The sequence below is a fragment of the Pristiophorus japonicus genome, chromosome 3 (genome assembly GCF_044704955.1).
Source record: "Pristiophorus japonicus isolate sPriJap1 chromosome 3, sPriJap1.hap1, whole genome shotgun sequence".
Taxonomy (NCBI): Eukaryota; Metazoa; Chordata; class Chondrichthyes; family Pristiophoridae; genus Pristiophorus; species Pristiophorus japonicus.
In genome coordinates, this window is record NC_091979.1 from 69355704 (window position 1) to 69376150 (window position 20447).

General features: G+C 44.9%; 1 protein-coding gene across 1 annotated transcript in view; it reads left to right on the forward strand.

Moving 5' to 3' along the window:
- The first annotated feature begins 17562 nt into the window (after positions 1 to 17562).
- Positions 17563 to 20447, forward strand: part of LOC139259753 (nck-associated protein 5-like) — a 1255355-nt gene continuing 1252470 nt past the window's right edge. The window contains exon 1 of the mRNA XM_070875434.1: positions 17563 to 17614. The gene's annotated coding sequence lies outside the window, so the exon portion shown is untranslated. The remainder of the gene's footprint in view (positions 17615 to 20447) is intronic.

The window sequence follows — 20447 nt, forward strand, 5'->3', positions numbered from 1 at the left end:
GATAATGCTGTGAGAGTAATATATAGAACTGCAGTGCAGACAATTATACAAAACACCCAAATGATTTCTAGTAAAACATTTATATTAGGATGCTAGTTAGGCATTCATCTCCACAATGCTTATTTACATGATTTCAACAACAACAACTTGCATTTATATAGCACCTTAACCTAGCAAAACACCCAAGGAGTTATCAAACAAAATTGTACACTGAGCTACTTAAAGCAATATTAGGACAGATGCAAGGAGTAGATTTTAAGGAGCGTCCTAAAGGAGGAGAGCGAGGTAGGGAGGTTTAGAGATTGAATTCCAGAGCTAAGGGACTCAGCAGCTGGATCCCTGGTGTCCTGGTCAATATTTATCCCTCACTTAACATCACTAAAAAAAAAAGAGAAGTGGTGAAGCTTTAGTGGCATGTTGGAGCTTGGTGTGTGAATATTGGCTGCTGCATTTCTTACATTACAACAGTGACTACATTAAAAATTACTTCATTGGCTGTAAAGTGCTTTGGGATGTCTTGAGGTCATGAAAGGCAAGTGTTTCTTTCTTTGAATTGTAACTGTGTGTAATTAGATCTGCCATTTATAAGTTGTGGCAGACATTTTGTGCAGTGGGGGAATCACAGGTGTATAATTACAGCAACTATAAACATAAATTAGCATTTTATAGAGCCATAAAATGATGTACATTTTCACCATTGACCAGGGCAGTCACTTGGCAGGCCAATGTGCAAACATGTAATTCAGTATAAATATCTCAAAAATAACCTCAACGTGGTAAAATAAAATAAGTGTGCAAAGATGACACAGCAAAATTATATAATCAAGAATGAGTTCAAAAACATTAAATGTGTATTGACTAATAACTAATTTAATACTGTGCGCTAATTATAACAGATGAAGTTATCGTAAATATATATAATTTATTTTTGAAATATAACGAGCAAGTGTACAATCTTTGAAGTAGAAAAGCTCTGCAATTATCCATTCATTTATCAAGTTTTTATTAAAATGTTTCACCGAAAGCTGTGATGCTTCTTTCTTAACAATCATGTACAGGATCTTATTTGAACAAATTTGCTTTGGCAGCTGCAAAAGGAATAATTGTTTGTGCTGTGGTTTGATGCTGCTCCACAAGACCTGACATAAAAAGCACTGGAGCAGGACCATTAAAGGATATTTCAGTATTAAAGCTGTATTAACCTGTTTAATGGTTCCCAAACTCACAGCTATGTTTTGATAAATTGAAATCCCATATATGTTAGTAGTATTATTGCTAACAAATTAACCAGTAGGATAATATATGAACTGTTATTTTCAAGCGGAAAAGAATGAATATTCTTTTATTTTAAAATGTGAAACATACTACTTGAATTATAGATCATTTAGCTTCCACCAAGTAAGTTACAGTTAATTAACTGTTTCAATACTACAACTACACTTGGCACTGTATGAAGACATGCATGGATTCAGATATACCTGTATAAATAAGGTACAATGAGTACCTTTTATGCTTTTATTATGTTTGATGTTTATCCTTGGCAATAGTATTCATTATGTTGCCTGTGTAGAATTGCAACTTTTCTTATTGTCGTACACTCTCTCTGCAGGTGCACAGATCACTAGGTTTTACAGTTGATTGGAGAAGTCAACAGCAGAAAGAATAGCTCTTTGATGATCTGTTGCTATAGCAAGCTTGTCAGTGGGGCTTTGATTTTGGACGGTTCTCATTAAATTATCACCACGATTGCTCTGCTTGGGTCTGAAAGATGCCAGGATTATAGAAAGGTGAATTCAATGGCTGTCTTCACTGTCACCAATAGGACACTGGTGTTAACTTATCCAAATTCATTTTTCAAGTATTCATATTAATCATACAGTTGATTAAATCTAAATGATCAAGAACAGTTGGTGTAAGACAAATCAAAACTAATGTGATGCCTGTAGTTTTTGTGAGGAGCTCCTTTTTGCGGATTTAGTATGCCTGTGGTACTGATAACAATTGACAATTTCATACTCTATAACAATTTACTTCACCATAGAGCGCAGTAAAGACTGCAATTGAGATTTGTGATTTTAAAATCTCGTTTGTAACAAAGCCGTAATTTATGCTGAAATGACTGTTTGACACAAACATGAAAATGGCACGACAGGATGTGGTGTGCAAACCTATTCACACCTGCTGTAAACAACTATTTTAGTAGAAACTTTAAGTCAAGTGCCCCCTTTTGGCACTAGAACCCACAAATTAACAATTTAAAATTGTAACAAACACCCTTAATCAAATTAAAATTTGGTTGCCGGGGGTGATGAAGCACTCCAGTCCCTCTGGCGCCCACCTCTCGCGGAAGGCCACGAGCATACTGGTGGACACTGCATGCTCCATCTCCAGGGACACCCTGGCTCGAATGTGTAATGTCTGAAGCTCCACACTGTGGACACCTGTGTTACTGCAGCTAGTGCTGTTTAATAAAGAGCAGGTCACCTGACCAGATCAGAAGATTCCGGAACCTGCAGCCATCTTACAAGTTATGTGTTGTGTGCTCTCCGAAGATATGACATTTGGCGATTAGAATGGGATGTAATCGGATAATACAAAGCTGAAATTTTTGTTAGTGAAGGATTCAGCCAGCTGACAGAGAGACTTTGAGAGCTTCTCTGTTTTTGGAAACAGCTACAAATCCGAGGTAAATTACGAGCACACTTGGTTAAACTGCCAGAGTCAAAATGGCTGCCCCTATGGGAGTTATAGGGCATTTGGGGGCATTTCAACATGACCGTGAAAGTTTCAGGGCGTATGTGAGTAGGCTAGAAATGTTTTTCACTGCAAATAATATCAAAATCCCTGGTAATGAAGACAATAGCCAGGCGGTGTTGGAACAAAAAAGAGCTATATTCTCAACTGAGGCCGGGTCTGAGTTGTATGAAATGCTGATAAATTTGCTTGTGCCTGACAAGCCAAAGGATACAACGTTGAAACAGATTCTAACTAAGTTAGAACAACATTACATTAGAAATTGCTGAAAGTTATCATTTCGGAATACGAAATCAGAAGGCCGAAGAAAATATCAGTGAGTACATAGTAACATTAAAAAAGCTATATTCACTGTAATTTCGGAGATTTTCAGAATTGAACATTGCATGACCGCTTTGTTTGTGGGATGAAAAATGATGCGATCAGAAGAAAGTTATTGATGATGCCTAATTTGACTTTTGATTTAGCTTGTCAGACAGCTAGGTCGATGAGCATGGCCGACCAATATTCCCAAGAATTTCAAACTAATTTCAGTCATCAGACAACCGAGGTGAATCACCTGCAGGTTCTAAGTAAAAGGCGGTGGGGCCCCAAAGTCTCAGAAACTGGAAATGGGAACAGAGCATTGATGTCCTGCTATTGGTGCCTGGGACAGCACATTGCCTTCACATATGGACAACTTTGAGCAGAGTGTTTCGTCTGCAGGAAAATTGGGCATCTTGCGAAGGCATGCCGACTGAAGGGTAAACCAGCTTTCAAAGCTATGAGTAGAAATCCCCAGAGACTACATAGCATGGAAGAAAACAACAGGATGAGGAGATGTTAGAGTTAAACGTCATCAGGAGCACGAGGTTAACGGACAGCGATTCGAAAAGTATCATAATCCACATAGTTGTTGCAGGATTCAAGATACCCATGGAAATCGACACTGGTGCATCCGTGAGTGTAGTACCAGAGTCGCTATACCTCGACAAATTGCGGGATTTCCCATTGGAGAAAGCCAATAGCGCTGCGAGGCTACTTGGGAGAGAACATTCCGGTTGGAAGTCATATCACCAGTGAAATACAAGGATCAAGTTCAGAGCTTGCCTCTAATAGTAGTGGCAGGAGACAAGCCTGCCTTACTCGGAAGAAATTGATTGGGATCACTGAAGCTGGATTGGAGTGAGATTTTTCGTGTTGAAACGAGATTTGCATCAAAGGATGATATCATCAAGAATTATCCGAAGGTGTTCTGCAAAACGGGCAGTCCGATCCAAGGCTTCAAGGCAAGTGTCAGGTTACAGAAGGGCGCTAGATCGGTTTACTGCAAGACACGTTCCATACCATATACACTCAAGGAGAAAGTTGAGCAAGAACTCAAAAGACTAGAGACTGAGAACATTATTTCTAAGATAGATCAATGTAATTGGGCTACACCCATTGTTATTGTACCTAAGTCCGATGATAAGGTAAGATTGTGTGGTGATTATAAAGTAACCGTAAACCAGGTTCTAGAGGGTAATGTCCCCAATACATTGCCAAATATAGGAGATTTATTCACAACACTGCCAGGGGGTCAGATTTTCTCAAAGTTGGATCTTACGAATGCCTACTTACAGCTTGAACTAGATGAGAAGTCCAAGTCATGCTTGACTATAAATACCCAATTTAATACGCTACCATTTGGAGTATCTTCTGCCCCTGCCATTTCCAAGGGGTAATGAATCAGATTTTGCAAGGTATTGAAGGAGTAGTATGTTATTTAGATGACATACTAATTTCAGCACCAAATAGGCAAATTCATAATAACATATTGAATGAAGTCCTCAGGTGGCTAGAGAAGCACAGAGTATGAATGTCTGCTCGTAAGTGTGAGTTATTTCAAAATTCAGTGGAGTACTTATGGTACAGAGTAGACAAAGATGGTTTACATCCAACCATGGAAAAACTGGATGCAATCAGAAATGCACCTACTTCCAAGAATGTCACTGTACTTCGATCATTTTTGGGTCTTTTGAACTATTATGGGAAGTTCCTACCAAATTTGGCTACAGTATTACATCCACTGAATGAACTATTGAAAAAACAGGTCCATTGGAAGTGGTCAAAAGAATGTGATACAGCATTCAAGGAGTGTAAAAGCAAATTGGTAGAGAGCACCATGTTAGTTCACTATGAAAAATATCTAAGGAGATTAAGCTAGCATGTGATGCCTCTCCATATGGAGTTGGGGCAGCAATCTCTCATGTATCAAGTAGTGGGGAGGAGAGACCAATTGCTTTTGCTTCATGCATTCTCAGTGCCAGTGAGAATAATTATGCGCAAATCGAAAGGGAAGCTTTGGTATTAATTTTTGGGGCGAAGAAGTTCCACAAATACTTGTATGGTCATATGTTTACTCTCATTACGGACCATAAGCCCCTGGCCGCAATCCTCCATCCAAAGCCCCCAGTTCCAACATTAGCTACAGCCCGAATGCAGAGATGGGCTTTGATTTTGTCAGCATATACATATGTTATTGAATACAGATGATCAGCTGATCACAGTAATGCTGATGCTATGTCTAGATTGCCCTCCCCATCACAAGTTACACCCAATAGGGAAGAGGTGTTCTATTTTTCACACATTGATGAACTGCCAGTCACAGCTGAAGAGATTGGTAGAGCAACCAAACATGACCCAGTTATGTCAAAGGCGTATGATTATATTGCAAACGGATGTCCAAACCAGGTAACAAACAAAGATATAGGTAAAAAAAGGGATGAGGTCCTACAAAACGAATTTAAGGAGCTAGGAGCTAAATTAAAAAGTAGGACCTCAAAAGTAGTAATCTCGGGATTGCTACCAGTGCCACGTGCTAGTCAGAGTAGGAATCGCAGGATAGCGCAGATGAATACGTGGCTTGAGCAGTGGTGCAGCAGGGAGAGATTCAAATTCCTGGGGCATTGGAACTGGTTCTGGGGGAGGTGGGACCAGTACAAACCAAACGGTCTGCACCTGGGCAGGACCGGAACCAATGTCCTAGGGGGAGTGTTTGCTAGTGCTGTTGGGGAGGAGCTAAACTAATATGGCAGGGGGATGGGAACCAATGCAGGGAGACAGAGGGAGACAAAAAGGAGGCAAAAGCAAAAGACAGAAAGGAGATGAGGAAAAGTGGAGGGCAGAGAAACCCAAGGCAAAGAACAAAAGGCCACTGTACAGCAAAATTCTAAAAGGACAAAGGGTGTTAAAAAAACAAGCCTGAAGGCTTTGTGTCTTAATGCAAGGAGTATCCGCAATAAGGTGGATGAATTAACTGTGCAAATAGATGTTAACAAATATGATGTGATTGGGATTACGGAGATGTGGCTCCAGGATGATCAGGCCTGGGAACTCAACATCCAGGGGTATTCAACATTCAGGAAGGATAGAATAAAAGGAAAAGGAGGTGGGGTAGCATTGCTGGTTAAAGAGGAGATTAATGCAATAGTTAGGAAAGACATTAGCTTGGATGATGTGGAATCTATATGGGTAGAGCTGCAGAACACCAAAGGGCAAAAAACGTTAGTGGGAGTTGTGTACAGACCTCCAAACAGTAGTAGTGATGTTGGGGAGGGCATCAAACAGGAAATTAGGGGTGCATGCAATAAAGGTGCAGCAGTTATAATGGGTGACTTTAATATGCACATAGATTGGGCTAGCCAAACTGGAAGCAATACGGTGGAGGAGGATTTCCTGGAGTGCATAAGGGATGGTTTTCTAGACCAATATGTCGAGGAACCAACTAGGGGGGAGGCCATCTTAGACTGGGTGTTGTGTAATGAGAGAGGATTAATTAGCAATCTCATTGTGCAAGGCCCCTTGTGGAAGAGTGACCATAATATGATGGAATTCTGCATTAGGATGGAGAATGAAACAGTTAATTCAGAGACCATGGTCCAGAACTTAAAGAAGGGTAACTTTGAAGGTATGAGGCGTGAATTGGCTAGGATAGATTGGCCAATGATACTTAAGGGGTTGACTGTGGATGGGCAAAGGCAGACATTTAGAGACCGCATGGATGAACTACAACAATTGTACATTCCTGTCTGGTGTAAAAATAAAAAAGGGAAGGTGGCTCAACCGTGGCTATCGAGGGAAATCAGGGATAGTATTAAAGTCAAGGAAGTGGCATACAAATTGGCCAGAAATAGCAGCGAACCCGGAGACTGGGAGAAATTTAGAACTCAGCAGAGGAGGACATAGGGTTTGATTAGGGCAGGGAAAATGGAGTACAAGAAAAAGCTTGCAGGGAACATTAAGGTGGATTGCAAAAGTTTCTATAGGTATGTAAAGAGAAAAAGGTTAGTAAAGACAAACGTAGGTCCCCTGCAGTCAGAATCAGGGGAAGTCATAACGGGGAACAAAGAAATGGCAGACCAATTGAACAAGTACTTTGGTTCGGTATTCACTAAGGAGGACACAAACAATCTTCCGGATATAAAAGGGGTCAGAGGGTCTAGTAAGGAGGAGGAACTGAGGGAAATCTTTATTAGTCGGGAAATTGTGTTGGGGAAATTGATGGGATTGAAGGCCGATAAATCCCCAGAGCCTGATGGACTGCATCCCAGAGTACTTAAGGAGGTGGCCTTGGAAATAGCGGATGCATTGACAGTCATTTTCCAATATTCCATTGACTCTGGATCAGTTCCTATCGAGTGGAGGGTAGCCAATGTAACCCCACTTTTTAAAAAAGGAGGGAGAGAGAAAACAGGGAATTATAGACCGGTCAGCCTGACCTCAGTAGTGGGTAAAATGATGGAATCAATTATTAAGGATGTCATAGCAGCACATTTGGAAAATGGTGACATGATAGGTCCAAGTCAGCATGGATTTGTGAAAGGGAAATCATGCTTGACAAATCTTCTGGAATTTTTTGAGGATGTTTCCAGTAAAGTGGACAAAGGAGAACCAGTTGATGTGGTATATTTGGACTTTCAGAAGGCTTTCGACAAGCTCTCACACAAGAGATTAATGTGCAAAGTTAAAGCACATGGGATTGGGGGTAGTGTGCTGACGTGGATTGAGAACTGGTTGTCAGACAGGAAGCAAAGAGTAGGAGTAAATGGGTACTTTTCAGAATGGCAGGCAGTGACTAGTGGGGTGCCGCAAGGTTCTGTGCTGGGGCCCCAGCTGTTTACATTGTACATTAATGATTTAGACGAGGGGATTAAATGTAGTATCTCCAAATTTGCGGATGACACTAAGTTGGGTGGCAGTGTGAGCTGCGAGGAGGATGCTATGAGGCTGCAGAGTGACTTGGATAGGTTAGGTGAGTGGGCAAATGCATGGCAGATGAAGTATAATGTGGATAAATGTGAGGTTATCCATTTTGGTGGTAAAAACAGAGAGACAGACTATTATCTGAATGGTGACAGATTAGGAAAAGGGGAGGTGCAACGAGATCTGGGTATCATGGTACATCAGTCATTGAAGGTTGGCATGCAGGTACAGCAGGTGGTTAAGAAAGCAAATGGCATGTTGGCCTTCATAGCGAGGGGATTTGAGTACAGGGGCAGGGAGGTGTTGCTACAGTTGTACAGGGCCTTGGTGAGGCTACACCTGGAGTATTGTGTACAGTTTTGGTCTCCTAACTTGAGGAAGGACATTCTTGCTATTGAGGGAGTGCAGCGAAGATTCACCAGACTGATTCCCGGGATGGTGGGACTGACTTATCAAGAAAGACTTGATCAACTGGGCTTGTATCCACTGGAGTTCAGAAGAGTGAGAGGGGACCTCATAGAAACGTTTAAAATTCTGACGGGTTTAGACAGGTTAGATGCAGGAAGAATGTTCCCGATGTTGGGGAAGTCCAGAACCAGGGGTCACAGTCTAAGGATAAGGGATAAGCCATTTAGGACCGAGATGAGGAGAAACTTCTTCACCCAGAGAGTGGTGAACCTGTGGAATTCTCTACCACAGAAAGTAGTTGAGGCCAATTCACTAAGTATATTCAAAAGGGAGTTAGATGAAGTCCTTACTACTCGGGGGATCAAGGGGTATGGCGAGAAAGCAGGAAGGGGGTACTGAAGTTGCATGTTCAGCCATGAACTAATTGAATGGCGGTGCAGGCTAGAAGGGTTGAATGGCCTACTCCTGCACCTATTTTCTATGTTTTCTATGTTTCTATATTCATCCATTCTTCATTCGTAGGAATGAATTATCAGTCGATAAAGATTGTATCATGTGGGGTGCAAGAGTGGTTATACCAAATAAATTCAGGTCCAAATTATCAGGAGACCTCCATGACCAGCACCTGGGTATGTGCCTGACCAAGAGTTTTGCACGCAGTTACGGTGGCCAGGTCTTGATAAAGATATAGAGTACATCGTAAGTCAGTGTACGACATGTCAATCGGTAAGCAAGCACCCACCATCAGTACCATTACAGCCATGGAAATGGCCTCCCAGGATGTGGCAAAGGCTACATATTGATTTTTGCTGAGCTCGAAGGACAACAATTGTTCATTGTGATTGACAGCCATTCGAAGTGGGTCGAGGTGTTTCCAATGTGGAAAATAACAAGAAGTAAAACATTGGACATTTTGAGAAGATTATTTTCTTCATTTGGCCTCTCAGAAGAAATTGTTTCGGATAATGGACCACAGTTTCGTGCAGAAGAATTTGCACAGTTCACGAGCAAAAATGGTGTGAAATGTACCAAAGTTTCACCGTACCACCCTGCTTCGAATGGTGCAGCAGAGCACACTGTACAAATTGTAAAACGTGCCCTCATCCAAAGAAACGACAGTTGTCATTGGATCACAAATTGGCTAATTTTCTAATAACGTATCGTAATACTGCTCACACAACTACTGGTAGAACACCAGCAGAGTTGTTTCTTAAACGTCAGCCACAAACCAGATTCTCGTTGTTAAAACCAAACTCGGCATAGTCCGTAGAAGAGATACAATTAAGACAGAAAAAGAATCATGATAGGGGTAAAGTAAAAGCGAGAAATGTGAAATTAAATCAGAAGGTGAGAGTGAAGAACCATCACCATAAATGGGTAAAGTGGTCACCAGGAAGAGTGGTGAAGATATGTGGTCACATATTTGGTCAGATGTTTGATAATGGACAGGTTAGGTTTGTTCACATTGATCATATTTTATCCACAGACATGGATGTAGTTGAGAGTGGGAGTGATTCAATTATTTCTGACACATAGGATAGTTTTGATGCACGAGTAGCATATCCTATATCCAATGTACTGGAAACAAATCCAAGAGAAAGTCAGAATTTAAGTCTGAGTCCAAATCAGGGAAACAAACAGTCTGACATTAGAGAGAGTTCAAATGGAAATCAAGGAGGAAAACTTCCCTCAGGACCAGCCTCGAATGAGTTTAAATTCAACACCATGTTTGGAAGGTTCTGTTCGAGAGCGAAGATAGCCTCTTCGAAACAGAAAACAAGTGGTTAAGCTTGATTTGTAAATATGGCAAAATAAGTCCATATCCTTTGTTATGTATAACGATGCAAGTTATGTCTGATGATTGTTTGTTATAATAACTTCTTCATTAAGGAGGGAGAAGTGTAATGTCTGTAGCGCCACACTGTGGACACCTGTGTTACTGCAGCTAGTGCTGTTTAATAAAGAGCAGATCAGAAGATTCTGGGACCTGCAGCCATCTTACAGGTTGTGTGTTGTGTGCTCTCCGAAGATATGACAGAATGTAACCGCGGAAGAGAGGCAGGCAGTCGGGTTGAACGACCCCCTCGACTGCCCGCTGCCTGGACTGGTTAATGGCCACCTTGGCCATGCCCAGGAGCAGTCCTACAAGGAAGCCTTCTGACCTGCCCGCTCCTTTCCGCACAGGATGCCCAAAGATCAGGAGCATGGACATGAAGTGCAACCAGAATTTGAGGATCAGCCCCTTCAAATATTGAAAGAGGGGCTGCAACCTCACACATTCGACATACACATGGAACACGGATTCCTCCAGACCGCAGAAATTGCAGGGGACCAGGGAGTCCGTGAACCGACTTAAACATCGATTGCACGGGGCTGCCCTGTCATGTCCCCAATAAACAAAGAGAGGACTCCCGCGTAGAGAGTACTCCATTGGGGACCCCCGCCTTCTCCGGATGGCAAGATGGTGCGCCATGGCATGTCCGCACGACAGACGAGGATGGCAAAGTGAAGAGTGTGCAAAAGCCCATACAGGAATCCCCTCCGTGCAGAAATGAAAGGCACGGAGGGAATTTCCCAGAGACATGCTGGTTTTGAACGCCTTTTTGGGAGTTGCTATAAAGGACACAGTTAGTTACACTACTCCTGTTTCAGTTAGTGGATGGAATCTGCATTGTGTCTCTGGGAGGAGCTCTTCAACCACAGGGAGAAGATGGTTAAGAAAGATTCTAGCGATGACTTGCCCAGTGGCCGACAGCAGGGTGATTCCTCTGTAGTTACCGCAGTCAAATCTGGCACCAAGCTTAAGGTCTACAGGGCAGTAGTGATACCCGCTCTCCTATAAGGCTCAGAGACATGGACCACATACAGTAGTCACCTCAAAGCGCTGGAGAAATACCACCAGCACTGCCTCCGCAAGATCCTGCAAATCCACTGGGACGACACCAACATCAGTGATCTTGATCAGGCCAACATCCCCAGCATTGAAGCACTGACTACACTCAACCAGCTCCGTTGGGCGGGCCACATTATCCGCATGCCCGACACGAGACTCCCAAAGCAAGTGCTCTACTCGGAACACCTACATGGCAAGGGAGCCCCAGGTTGGCAGAGGAAATGTTTCAAGGACATCCTCAAAGCCTCCTTGATAAAGTGCAACATCCCCACCGGCACCTGGGAATCCCTGGCACAAGACCACCCTAAGTGGCGGAAGAGCGTCCGGGAGGGCGCTGAGCACCTCGAGTCTCATCGCCGAGAGCATGCAGAAATCAAGCGCAGACAGCTATCCTTTCCTTCAATGACTGTAATTCCAATATTGGACTGTACAGCCACCTGAGAACTCACTTTTAGAGTGGAAGCAAGTCTTCCTGAATTTCGAGGGACTGCCTATGACGATGATGTTTCAGTTAGTCTGTTGATTTACGTACACAACATAATTTGGTGTCGAGGATGAATCAAATTAACCTCCCTACCCTCCTTTCCTCTCCACACCCGGGGATCCTCCAATCCTGTGGCTGAGATGGATAAAAAGCTTTCCTATGTACATCACGGCGAGTGGGTTAGACGGCGACAAGACAATACCAGCTCACCGCCGTGCGGTGATCTTATTGAAACGTATAAGATTATGAGGGGGTTTTACAAGGTGGATGTTTCCACTGATAGGGGAGACGAGAACTAGAGGGCATGATCTTAGAATAAGGGGCCGCCCATTTAAAACAGAGACGAGGAGAAATTTCTTCTCTCAGAGGGTTATAAATCTGTGGAATTCGCTGCCTCAGAGAGCTGTGGAAGCTGGGACATTGAATAAATTTAAGACAAAAATAGACAGTTTCTTAAACAATAAGGGGATAAGGGGTATGGGGTGCGGGCGGGGAAGTGGAGCTGACTCCATGATCAGATCAGCCATGAACGTATTGAATGGCGGAGCAGGCTCGAGGGGCCGTATGGCCTACTCCTGTTCCTATTTCTTATGTTGTTATAAATGATCAGGGATCAAATTATTGAGAAAACAACGATCCCCTGCATTCGGGAACGCTTGCTACTGGAGGATGACAAATTGACATTGGACAAAACAACTAATTTGGCCATCCAAATCGAATCAGTGTTTTCCTATTCAAAAGCGATCAGATCCCCTGCTCCCCCGTGCAGCAGACTTCAGCTACAGCCCATGTGCAAGGCATTCATCCAAAGCAGAAATCACAGCAGAAACCCAGGGCTAGTAATAAGCCACCCTTTATGGATCACGGGCCTAAATTCCACTGCTTTAACTGTGGGGACAAATCACATTCAGCAAAGAGTCCTAACTGCTCTGCACATGGGAAGAAATGCTCTGCATGTGGTAAAATAAACCATTTTGCTTGTGTCTGTCGCTCATCGCAGCATATTCAACATGTGAATAACCCTCATAGTGATGAACCCAGTATGGTTTACACCATTAATGACATTTTGACATCAGTTCGGGCAAATTCAAGGACTGTGATGTAAACATTGATGGCACGCCCATCTGCCTCCTCATTGACCTTGGAGCCGAAGTCTCCACATTGAGCAAGGCTGTGTACAAAACCCACTTCACGCATTGTCAACTGCAGCCTGCTACTTCCCTCTATGTGCGTACTCCGACTCCAAAATTGAGGTATTTGGGGTCATATCTGTCTCGATATATTACAAGGACAAAACATTGGAGAACTTTTCCTTCCATGTCACGAAACTCGACATGCGCCGCAGTTACCTGCAAATACCTCTAGCGGAGGACAGCAAACCGCTCACAATATTCATGATGCATGATGGTCTGTATCAGGATCGACGCATGCTCTACGGACTATCTTCTGCACCAAGTGCACTTCAGAAGATTGTCACTACTATGCTAGCAGGCATAGAGGGAGCCCTCAATTTGCTTGACGATATCATCGTCCATGGACGGACAATGGAAGAACATGACCAGCGACTTCATGTATTATGGCTAGACTTGCTACACATAACATTATACTTAATGTCAATAAGTGTACATTCGCTGCTGGAGAAATAAACTTTCTGATCTACAGAATCACAGCACATGGTGTCAAGCTGACACTGGACAACATCGACGCGATCCAGCAAATGCAGGAGGCTACCAACGTCAAAAAACTTTCATCATTCCTCGGCGCTTGCAACTTCTATCTGAAGTTCGTCCCGCACATTGCCGAACCACTTCGCAAGTTGCTCCGCAAGGACGTCCCTTCGGAATAGACAGATTCCCAGGCTCAGGCATTCAGCATGCTTAAGGAGAAAATCATATCCCTTCCTATCCTTGTGCACTTTGATCCGAATGCCACTACATGGATGCATCAGGCACCACCATGGGCGCTGTGCTCTCGCAATAAATTGACGGCCTGAAACGCCCAGTAGCCATCGCCGCTCGCATGCTCTCATCTGCAGAACATAAATAATCCACAGGGGAACGCAAAGCACTCGCTTGCATCCACGCATATGAACACTGGCACGTCTATCTCTGTGGCAGGAAATTTACCCTCCGTACGGATCACCAAGTGCTAACTACGCTACTCGCAACAACTGGATCTGGGCACAGACCACTACGAATCAGCCGATGGTCAGATCGCCTTCATCGGTATAACTTTGATGTATAGTACATTGCTGGCAGTCGTAACCAGGTAGCTGACATGCTCAGCCACTCGACACCTGCTTCAGACTCTGGTGCTGACTTGTTCATAGATGACAACACATATCACATCGATCATCACTCAGTCCATCAGAAACCTTGTCTCCTGCGACAAACTCAAAACCAAATCAGCACGTAGAAACAGAAATTTACAGTGCAGAAGGAGACCATTCCGGCCCATTGTGTCCACACCGTGTACCACTTCCTCCAGACTGAGTGGCCTAAGCAAATTCCGGAAGAGCTGAAAACCTTCCACAGACTTCGCGATTAATTTTCCATTTGGATCGATGGCTGCCTAGCTTGTGGTGATAGAGCAGTAATTCCCAAGTCACTTCAACAGCGCGTTCTCTCATTGGCACATGATGGACACCCTGGCATTGTCTGCATGAAGCAGAGATGTCGTGATTCAGTACGGTGGCCTGGGATTGACACTCGCATCGAGGAGTTTGTCTCACACTGCGAAGCATGCAGTCTGAGCGAAAAGGCCACAAACATCCGACCAGTGCCAATGGAGCCCATTCTGTGGCCACAAAGACCATGGCAACAATTTCAGTTGGATATCTCCAATCCAGTTGAAGCAGCTCCACAGTATCAGCATTTCCTTGTTGTAGTACATGACCTGCATTCCAAATGTCCAGAAATCGCTACAAGTTCAGTGACCTCATCAACGATCGTCAGTATTCTGCAGTGTATGTTCACAAAGTGGGGCCCCCCAGAGGCCATAATAACTTACAATGGACCACAGTTTGTGTCTGACCAGTTCACAGATTTCCTCACTCGTCATGCTATCAAGCATCCCCTTACTTCTCGGTACAATCCTCAAAGCAACGGAGGTGTTGAGCGATTTAACCACGTCATCAAAGAGGGTTTGAAAGCCAACCTCGCAGCAGGCCAAACATTCAATAAAGCGGTTCAAACTATTCTCCGCACATACCATTCGACAAAGCACTTGCTAACGGGGAAGACACCCATTGAGCTCATAATTAAGCGGAATGTTTGCTTGCTACTGTACATTCTCAAACCCCCAGCCAAACCTAGCGCGAAGATAACCACACTCGCATCCCAGATTTCAGAACGCCAACGAAAAGCGAAGTCATACATTGACACAAAACGATGCGCTCCAAAGCCCCAACTGAAGAACGGAGATTGGGTCAGAGTTAAGCGCTCAAACCGTAGTCATAAGCTCCCATCTTCACTTTCGCCTCCAAAACAGAACAGGCAAACGTTCAGCCCTCACACCTACAAACTCAATGATGGAACCCGATGGAACGCTCGTACATCGATCCCAACTCACAGGCCAACTGATCAGCAGGATGGATCAGAGGCACTGTTCTGTTTCCCAACCGAAAACCTTGATCAAACACCGCAAGCTCCACGCCAGTCTTAGCGTACCAGAACACGGCCTGGCTATCTCAAGGACTTTGACTGTTCATAGACTGTGTTTTTCAGAGAGGGGGAAATATGTTATGTTCATACTCTATTTGTTGGTTACACGAACCCTCACTCGACAGGCATGGGGACCTTGTGGGGACTATTCACGCCTGCTGTAAACATGCTGGTTTTGGACGCCCTTTTGAGAGTTGCTATAAAGGACACAGTTAGTTACACTACTCCTGTTTCAGTTGGTCTGTTTATTTACATAAACAACATCACTGTTATACTTTGATGTTTTCTCAGTGGATTTGAGGCAAGTACTTTCCATTTTCAGGATTAATTGTGTGTATTCTGCACTTTTATTGTCGCCATTCATTTCTGATGTAGGTGATTTTGACCAAATTGCCCAAGTGAATTAGCTTGCTTTTCCTTCTTTGCTACTGATTCTAAATTTATTTTGGGCTATTGCTATTCTGCAGGTGGTGTGTGAGTGGTTTTGTTAATTGGGCTCAGAATTGTACAGAATGGGTGTTGTTTCTTCAGACACAACCCTCAGTAATCTATGAAGGGGATTTTAAATTCCGCAACCTAGATTCACTTTTCCATCCTCATCTCTGGTACCAGAACCCAAACTCCATACAGCCTGATATCAAATGGAAATAGAGTACAGTGCCTTCAGAAGAACATAAGAAGTAGGAGTAGGAGCAGGAGTAGCACATATGGCCCCTCGAGCCTGCTCTGCCATTCAATAATGTTGGAAAGTGTGAGGTTATGCACTTCGGCAGAATAAAATCAAAGAGCAAGTTATTATTTAAATGGAGAAAGATTGCAAAGTATGGCAGTACAGCGGGGCCTGGGGGTACTTGTGCATGAAACACAAAAGGATAGTATGCAGGTACAGCAAGTGATCAGGAAGGCCAATGGAATCTTGGCCTTTATTGCAAAGGGAATGGAGTATAAAAGCAGGGAAGTCTTGCTACAGTTATACAGGGTATTTGTGAGGTCACACCTGGAATAGTGCGTGCAGTTTTTGTGGTGTATGTAGCACACAAATCACTGACTCCACACGGTCTGGTGTTGTAATAACTGCAGTGACCTTGGTCCTTTATTGTTCAGCTCCAGAGTGCCTCTCAGGTGTGGGTGGTCAGCCTTTTATACTGCCTCTTGCAGGTACTTTCAGGTCTCCCACCACAGCGCCCTCTGTGGTGCACCGTTGTACCTATATTATACATTTTAATGTACCTGGACAATACACAACATCTTACTCCCCCACCCACCCCACACAGTTCCAAAAGCCATTGCCAGTAATCTCGGCCTTGTTCGTCCTGGTGGGCTAGTGAGTGTGAGTCCATGACCATCCCATGCAGAGATTATTAGGTGCAAGCATGTGGTGTTTGCAGTCCTCGCATGGGTGATGAAGTGTCGGGTATAACCTCCAACACTAAACAGGTATACATAGACGGTACATTAGTATGGTACATACAATATGTGGTACAGCTGGTATGTCAAAAGATTACAGGTGCACTGAACAGTTGTTTAATCCCAGCTCCACTGGGTAAAGTACGGTGGCGGTATACTGCCCCCTTTTTACTGGGCTGCGCTGAGCAGGGTATCGCAACTGGTGCGTTGCCTCTGTGCTCAGTAGTTGCCTTAGCGGTTCATCTGCAGCCGCTGAACCCTTGCATTATTAGTCACGGGTCCGTTAGCCCTTTTACTTGTTTTACTGTACCCCGTGATGTGACGCTTTTCGTAAATCATTCATGTCCATCATACTTAAACACAGTACCCATTCAGCATCAACACAAAAAAATTTAACTCTTATCCACACACGTCACCATACCAGTCTCATTACTCCCCTAGACTTGCTCTTGCCTTTCAAAAGTCTCTTTGTGGGGTCCACCAATTGTGTGGGGCCCTTTTAAGGCTCCCCGGTGCATTGCCCTTTTAAGACGCCACCATGTGGTTCCCTCAAGGCTTTTGGGCTCCGCCATTTTAGTCGCTCTGCTGGCCTTTGTCTGCTGAGCACTGCTGCCACGAGGCCACCGCCATCTAGAGCTCGCTGACAAAGAAGAAAGAAAGTATAAAATCACGCTTGAAGTGGGGGGGGGGGGGGGGAATTCTGGCCTCGGCTCCAGCATTGCAGGTAGCACCGATAATCTGCACGTTGGTGATGATCCGAGCCCTCTCATTACAACGACCATGGTAAGAGGGACTGCGGTAGAATAATTGTGTCCTTCGGGTAGTTGTTGTAGATGTAGGGGAAGTAACACATAGCAAAGCAGTGGAAATTTTTAAGGAGGCTGGATCGATTGTGCGATTATATGTGCGGAGAGAGAAGCCTGTCTCGAAAGATCTTAGAATTGAAACTTGTCGCGTTCTCCTGGGTCATCCTCTCCTGCCGTTCCGGCCGCCGCTGTAGCCTCCCCTCCTGCAGTTCCGGCCGCCGCTGTAGCCTCCTCTCCTGCCGTTCCGGCCGCCGCTGTAGCCTCCTCTCCTGCCGTTCCGGCCGCCGCTGTAGCCTCCCCTCCTGCCGTTCCGGCCGCCGCTGTAATCTCTACCACCACCCGACTTTTTCTCTGCGTGGGCCCCCCCGGTTTGTCGGCCATCGATGGACCTCCCGCTGATCGCCTGCAGCGCCCCGCTGGCTCACACCCCAGTAATCGGCCTGCGCCTACAAGACTGCTCTTTGGGAACCCGGGGAGCAGCAGTCTGTGGAGGAATGAAGTCTTCCCAGCTCCCACGGACTTTCCCCATCCATCTCCTGCCGAGTAGTGTCGGCCCATCACCTGCAATAACCCACAAGGGTAAACCGTGCGTCTCGCCCCCATGAGATACCTGCACGTCCGCTCTGCCGAGAACAGGTATCAGTTCCTTGGTGTAATTACGCAGCTTCGCCAGGACCGGGACCAGCTTGGGTCATGCAGCCGGGTTACCCCACAGTTTTTCAAAAGTTCTCTGACTCATCGGCGATGGACCTGACCCCGTATCCACTGCCATACTCACTGGGACTCCATTGATTTTGACTTCCATAATCACTGGGGGCGAATCGTCGGTGCACGTATACAGTCCCAACACCTCATCTTCTTCTACCTGCTCTTCGCTGAACAGTGGATCATCCACCATCTTCTCAGCCACGCGGTGAGTCAGATTTCTTTTACACATACGCTGAAGGTGGCCTTTAATGTGGCAGGTATTGCACGTATACTCCGCAAACCTGCACCGGTGAGCCCCATGGCTTCCTCCGCAGCGCCAGCATGGTGCTGCTTGATTGGCCCCTCTCAGCGGACTCTGAGTTCCAGGATCCCGAAGTCTGTGCTCTCTGCCCCGGGTAGAGCCACGTTCTGCAGTTTTGCCCATGGTGGGCGCTATCCTGTGGACAGTGCCTGCCGGTTTCGAGACTGGGTGGATCATTTGCTTGGTGCTGCAAGTTGAGGTCATGTATGCCCGGCTGATGGTGAAGGCTTTTATCAGGGTGACTGTGGGTTCCGTGGCTAGCAGCTTGTGCAGGAGACCCTCATGGTCAATCCCCAGAACAAAAACGTCCCGCAACACCTCGTCAAGATGTGTGCCAAAATCACATGGCGGCGCGAGTCTTCTGAGGTCCGCAGCATATATGGTGACATCCTGGCCCTCAGGTCTGCAGTGATGGTAGAATTTGTGTCTGGCCGTGAGGATGCTCTCCTTTGGTTTCAACTGGTCACGAATGAGTGCGACCAGCTCCTCATATGACTTGTCCCTGGCGCTCGCGGGTGCCAGCAAATCCCTGATGAGACAGTAAACCTCATCGCCACAACTGGAAAGCAATATCGCCTTACGCTTATCTCTCATTGCGTCTGTGCTCCCCGTCAGGTTGTTAGCTGTGAAGTGGTACTTGAGCCTTTCCGTAAAGGCCTCCCAATCATTGCCCACGGTAAAGTCCTTTAGCGAGCCCAGAGTAGCCATGTTTGCGTGAAGTTCATCCGTGTCCTTGTCCCCAATGTGGTGTATGTAGCACACAAATCACTGACTCCACACGGTCTGGTGTTGTAATAACTGCAGTGACCTTGATCCTTTATTGTTCAGCTCCAGAGTGCCTCTCAGGTGTGCCGGGCAGCCTTTTATACTGCCTCGTGCAGATACTTTCAGGTCTCCCACCACAGCGCCCTCTGTGGTGCACCATTGTACTATTATACATTTAATGTACCTGGACAATACACAAAAGGTTAGTATGCAGGTACAGCACGTGATCAGGAAGGCCAATGGAATCTTGGCCTTTATTGCAAAGGGGATGGAGTATAAAAGCAGGGAAGTCTTGCTGCAGTTATATAGGGTATTGGTGAGGCCACACCGAGAGTACTGCGTACAATTTTGCTCTCCTATTTAAGGAAGGATATACTTGCATTGGAGGCTGTTCCGAGAAGGTTCCACTGGGTTGATTCCGGAGATGAGGGGGTTGACTTATGAAGATAGGGCGATTAGGTTGGGCCAATACTCATTAGAGTTCAGAAGAATGAGGGGTGATCTTATTGAAACATATAAGATAATGAGGGGGCTCGACAAGGTGGATGCAGGGAGGATATTTTCACTCATAGGGGAAACTAAAACTAGGGGACATAATCTCAGAATAAGAGGCCATCCATTTAAAATTGAGATGAGGAGGAATTTCTTCTCTCAGAGGGTTGTAAATCTGTGGAATTCTCTGCGCCAGACTGCTATGGAGGCTGTGTCATTGAATATATTTAAGGCGACGATAGACAGATTTTTGAACGATAAGGGAATAAAGGTTATTGGGAGCGGGCAAGGAAGTGGATCTGAGTCCATGATCAGATCAGCCATGATCTGATTAAATAGTGGAGCAGGCTCAAGGGGCCAAATGGCCTACTCCTGCTCCTATTTCTTATGTTCTTATGTTCTTATATCCCTTTGCAGGTTCTTTGAGCCCTCCTCACAGCTTATTTTCCCACCGAGCTTTGTATTATCAGTAAACTTGGATACATTACACTTGATCCCTTCATCTAAAGTCATTATTTTAGATTGTAAATAGCTGAGGCTCAAG